This window comes from Carassius carassius, chromosome 16, assembly GCF_963082965.1.
Source record: "Carassius carassius chromosome 16, fCarCar2.1, whole genome shotgun sequence".
Classification (NCBI taxonomy): domain Eukaryota; kingdom Metazoa; phylum Chordata; class Actinopteri; order Cypriniformes; family Cyprinidae; genus Carassius; species Carassius carassius.
This window is the reverse complement of record NC_081770.1, coordinates 27,483,253-27,489,252: the sequence shown is the minus strand read 5'-3', so window position 1 is coordinate 27,489,252 and position 6,000 is coordinate 27,483,253. Positions and strand designations below refer to the sequence as shown.

The following is a 6,000-nucleotide window of genomic DNA, read 5'->3' as shown; positions in this document are numbered from 1 at the left end:
GTGTGTGCGCAGTCTGGGCTGGCTTAGTCTAAGTGCGGCGCTTGCACAAATTAAGCCAGAACGCGGACGCATCACACACCTGGAAGCACGCGAGCCCTCATATCACTTGGACGTGGCTGTGTACAAGAGGTAAAAACGATATAAATACTGTTCATTTTCTCACACAGACTGCTCGTTTCGTGTCTTAGGCCATCAATGTGTACTTACGATGGGGAATTGTTTAATTTGGACTTCTCTGTGCATGGCCTTTTTAGGTGGTGACCATAGACCTGATTAGATTCTGATCTGAATAGTCCAAATAATAGTATATTGGTACTTAATTGCAGCTTCCAGGACTGAGCGCCAATCCAGAAGTCCTCAAGTCAGAAACCCCTAAGGTTAGTATGGACATACTTATGAGATGAGCTTTTTGCCATGTCGGTTACATGTTTTTGCTTCCTTTTTCTTTCTTTTTTTTTTACAGAAAAGAAAGACAGGTTTCCAATGACAGACAAAAGTAAGTATCAATACATTGTTACTATAATATTTTTTGCAATTTTCCTGAATCATGACCATGGGAGTAATTAAAGATTCTTCACTTTATCTTTTATTTTCTGGTTGATAGCTGGCCACAGTTCTTTTCTTTGATGTCCAATATAGATGAGAAGGCAGTGATTTGTTAAAATTTCTTATTCAAAATTTTTGTTATTGATGTTTAGGAGTTGTCATACCTCAGTATTGTGATGCAATTTTTTATTGTACTTTAAATTAACACAATGCCTTTGTTGCATTTAGGATTTCAAAAAAAGGTTTTGACACAACTTTTAGAAATAAAAGATGAACCGCGAAGAATAGGGAAAATTGTGGAACCAGAAACTGGGTTCCACATGTCAACCTTGGGCACTGAAGATGAGTTCGAGTACTTAGAGAGGCAGCTTGAAAGTGGGAATACACGGGCAGCAATGGTAAAAAACTAACAAACCAAAAAACACTCCAAAGCAACTTTTCCACACTAAAATGCTCGTCTTTGACAGTCTAAAATTAATTTGAAATATAATATGCAATTTATGACTGAACCATGGCTTGTTGCATACTATCAGACTATGAGGCAAAAAACCCACAATATCATTGTACATTAAGATTGAGTTGAAACAATTCGTTTTAAATTGGCAATAATTATAAAATAATAATTGATTTAAATTGAAAAATTATAAAAAGTATCCAGCAGTATTAAAATTTTTATCTGCTGAAATAAAAGAGTTTTATAGGGTCAGTGATGGAAAACTTGCAGGTCAATGGGCATCAACCTTTAAGGTTGGTAAATACTTTGAAAATGAAGCATATACTGTAATACTCCCTGCCAAGTACTGACATTGGCTTGTGTTGTTCAGGTGACACAGTTGTGTAAAATTGGAGGAAAAAACTTCAAAGACAGTACAAGAAGAATGCTGGACAGGTAAAGCCTACAAATTATGCAACATTTATCAAACAATCTGGTGTCGATACTGAATAAGAATTTTATGTGGTCAATACGCAAATTAGAGATTTAAAAAATACTTCCTTTAACGTTACTTTTGAAATGTCAGTTTTTAGCCGCAATAGTTAACCACTTTATTTTGTATTATACTTTAGTGTTTTCAAAAATTCCCTGATGTCTACATTCAACATGAAAGGAGGAGGTCCACTACAGAAGAAGTCCTTTTAATCAACTGCCTTATTCTCAGTCATCTGAGGTATTCGTGTCTGTTTAGGCTAATTAACAGTGACTCTCTCTCTCTCTCTCTCTCTCTCTATCTCTCTCTCTCTTTCTGTGTGTGTGTGTATATATATGTATATACAGTGTTGGTCAAGTTACTTAATAAAAAGTAATTAGTTATAGTTACTAGTTACTTCTCACAAAAAGTAACTGCGTTAGTAACTGAATTACATCATTACAAAAGTAACTAATTACCAGGGAAAGTAACTGAAAGAAAAATTGCATTACTAAAAAAAAAAAAAGATTAAATATAAGAAATTTCTCGGATACCCACAATATGAAATGTTAAAATGAATGAATGAAGTCACACGCCTTTACAACTGGTAGTCATTCTGTAATGTCCTATAGGCCTACTTGAATTAGTTTGATTACTCGTTACCGGAAAAAATAACGCCGTTAGTAACGCCGTTTATTTATATATATATATATATATATATATATATATATATATATATATATATATATATAGAGTTCAGATGCAAAAGCCTCTAAGTGCCATCTGAAATTTTCTTCTCGAATGTTCATTTTTATCAAGCTCATATATGCAAGTTCAGTAATTTCACTTAAATGAAAATTGATAGGTCATTTTCATTGCCATTTAAGTGAAATGACTGAACTTGCATATATGAGCTTGATAAAAATGAACATTCGAGAAGAAAATTTCATATATATATGTATATGTATGTATGTGTGTGTGTATATAGCCTATATATATATATATATATATATATATATATATATATATATATATATATATATATATATATATGCCTTGTACAGAATTGTTCAATACGCGTATCGTTACACGCCGTATTGCATCACCATTACGCGAGCAAAAATGTTCAATTATTGATATTAATTATAATATTGATATAAATTATTGTCTATATTGATATAAATTATATAGTCTCAATCTATATTCTGTTAACTCTATCTATTAAATCATCCTAGCAAAAGTGATTGACTAATTAGTTAAAAATGATTGTCAACAATGTTTTTCTTGAGCAATAATTCTTTCCTTTTTCTCATTTGGCAGACGCAGTGATGACCAGCTTTCCATCAGCTACGGAATGTGAAATAAAAAATGCTATTTCTAATCATTTCAAACAAGCACCAGGGAGGGCAGGGGGTGGGGGTTATGGATCTAAAGTAAACAGTTAATTCTTAAAAATTGTAATATCTTAATTTGTTTTACATATTTTTCCAATGTTTTATTTGTTCATTTTTATGTTTAAATGTTGTCCAAGTTGTTGTTGTCTATATAATTGTTCAAAATAAATCCCTTTATATTCAATTAGTTTGGATGGATTTTCATTTATGAGAACTTGTTATATTTGAGTGAAAAGAATCCTTAAGCCTCATTTTGTTGTCGATTACATGTATATGTAGTGTAATTGATGTATGTAGTCATTCAATAGCTGTCTATTCTTGGGGTATGTTTAGACGTCTATTAGATTTTCACTGACAGCCCAAAATTAGCCTCAATTTAGCCTAGATGTCTGGGCTGTGTTTAGACGGGTTTTAGACGTCTATTAGACGCGAAATTGCTTGCTGGGAATTATGTCCAGATGCGCCCCTCCGGCATGCGTGAAATCGATCCGTCATGCTTTGAGTTCCGGCAGGTGATGTTGTTTGTTCAGCGACCAAGTGATGAATGAGTTCAGGTGAAGAATTTGTTTAAAGATTATATGGATCGTTTCCATATTCGGACTCTTCTGGACGCGTCTGTGTGTTAAAAACATTATAGTGTGAACATAAATATGGTGCGTTTAAACATCACGGTTAATGATACAATTTTTAGTGAGAAAAACCGTGTAATCTGTTGTAAAGATTCTGTGAGACATTCGTAGTGCCTTTCTAAAAGTTTTTTTGTTGCATACAAACTTATGACCACTGATTTTGAGTCTAGCTCTAATGCATAAAGAAAACTCTCTGTGAGCGCCTTGCATTCATCAGAGGCTCATTTGACTACTTCTAAGCCCTGCATTAGAGCATCATGAGTTTAGGTTGGAAAAATCTACTAAATTTAATTTATTTGTTAAAACAAAAGTTATCTCATTGTTTGGGTGCTTATTCTTATTTTTAATATACTGCCCTTCATCATCTTGTAGAGATACAAGGTGTGATGGTAAACATTTTTATTTATGAAAGGTTTGTGAGACACCGTAAACGTTTCAGTGTGATTACTTCCACATGGGTAAACATAGCATTCTGTTGACAAACAGAGTCTGAAGTCTGTGAAAATAACCAGGACTATGTGTTTTACGACCATGTCGTCACGGTTTAATCCGAAACAGGCTCTAAGCTACCTTGATGTTATTCAAACAAGCTTCTTAAAACAAAGTGTAAGATTACGGCAGTGAAGATAGCCACATGAGACCTGTCTGTAAACATTCCAACAATGTTCTCCGGAACACTTTTCTGAAAATTAGATATATCCTACTGTATAGGACTAGCCGTGTCTGCATCGTAGCTAGAAACACTGTGAAATAAACGGCTCCAACGCCAAATGACGAGAATAAAAGCTGATTCATATTCAAAATAGATGTAATTTTAGCTAAACAACTACAAATGCTTTGAACCACGTTTGAGACGGAGTTAGATATGATGATCAACTGCGTAGACCGCTTATCCATTCTAGATCATATAAGAATATCATGATTAAAATAAGACACTTAGTTAAAATATAAACAAGAACCGTCGGACAGCAGATGTAAAGGGAGTCTGTTTATTTAAACATTAAAGTAATATCGCTCAGTCGTAAGAGATGTAGTGCATTTGAAACGTTTTCTCTATTTTATCTTTTGCAGCGGACCGAAATGGCAGGAGCATGCGTATACATACATGATGTTATAATGAGTGAAATAGAGGGCTCGCGATACTGATTTAGTTTAAACAAGACAAAATGTTGTGGACCTCATTGAGGAATCTTAGCGCTTGAGCTAGGGACACTTTAAAATAATGTCTGGGAATTTATATTTCCTCTTCAGGATCTCGAGCTGCGTCGAAACGCTTTGGGGAACGCGCCCAGCGTGAGCGACTCTGAATATGATATCAAATCTGTCTTATAGAAGAGCGTGACGACACAGGCGGGGTGACGTAAGCGACCAGGAAGCTATAAAGGCACGAGCCGCGCAGCTGGCTCCAGTTTCGCGGATTTTCAGCAAGCGCTCTGTGTGTGCATGTCATTCTGTCTTGTCAGTCTTATTTATTGTTGTTTGTCACTATTAGCTCCTCGTAGAGTAAGCAATAGTCAAAGAGCAAAGTTAAGACGAGACATCTGAAAGGCGAATCCAGATCGCGTTTCAGATTGTGTGTTCATCACGAGTGGGAATACACGGTCTGTGCGGTCTGCCTGGGATTGAGGCACGCTGTTTCGGCTCTTGAGGGAGCCGATTGCCCGCACTGGTACAAGCCAGTGTGGACGCTTCGATCCCGGAGGACTCTCTCGAGGGGGAGTCTTCGCCAGCGTTCCTCACGGTGTCGGTCCCACTTTCGCCGAGGCGGAGCGGCGCCTGCACTCGCTGGGTTCGCAGATAAGATCTGCTGGAGGGTATGGAGACGGGCGCGTCCCTATCTCCTACCTCACCCGCCAGATCTGCCCGATCTCCGGGTGCGGAAACCCGAGTGCTGCGGTCCTTCCCCCCCGAGTGACGGCCATGACGCACCACCTTTTTTTGTTGCACAGACAAACAGTTACACAAGCATCAGTTTCACAAACATATTATGCCTAACTGTATAACGAGCAGCATTAATGAGGAGTGCAGCTCACGCAGTCAGCTCTCGAGAGAAAAAATAAAATAAGGGGGCTGACTGTGCTTCTCGCATATCTAAGGACTGGGCGAAGACGGTTCTGCCTATCTCCACCCCTATTCCCTAGATATAGAGTTCATTCTCGAGGTTCGGAAGCACGCGGAGCGGTTCCTTCCCCCTCTGTGAACTCGCAGCTGCAGCTACTTATCTCCGAGGAGATTAATATTGTTTGTGTGACTAAGCGGCTGGCGTGTTGCCGAGGCAACGCGTGTACTACATCATTTTCAGGTTTGATGTAAATCTTACCAAAACCAGACCGTCTTTACTCGTCTGTTTGGTTAACTGCATTAATTCTGAGGAATTAAATTCAGTATCTATCTGAGTGTGAGAAGTTAGATATGAATTATACCGACAAGGCAGACTCGTCTGATTGTTTGTTTGCATTAAATTCTGAGGAATATAATGACACTTATCTCACTCTCAGAAATTATATATACTGGAGGGGCTGCTGG

General features: G+C 37.3%; 1 long non-coding RNA gene across 1 annotated transcript; it reads left to right on the top strand.

The window, feature by feature from the left end:
• The first annotated feature begins 306 nt into the window (after positions 1–306).
• Positions 307–3,029, top strand: LOC132160068 (uncharacterized). The gene is made up of 6 exons (XR_009437945.1): positions 307–377; positions 464–496; positions 775–944; positions 1,371–1,435; positions 1,612–1,712; positions 2,772–3,029. It is a non-coding gene; the product is annotated as an uncharacterized LOC132160068 (long non-coding RNA).
• The last annotated feature ends 2,971 nt before the right edge of the window (positions 3,030–6,000 follow it).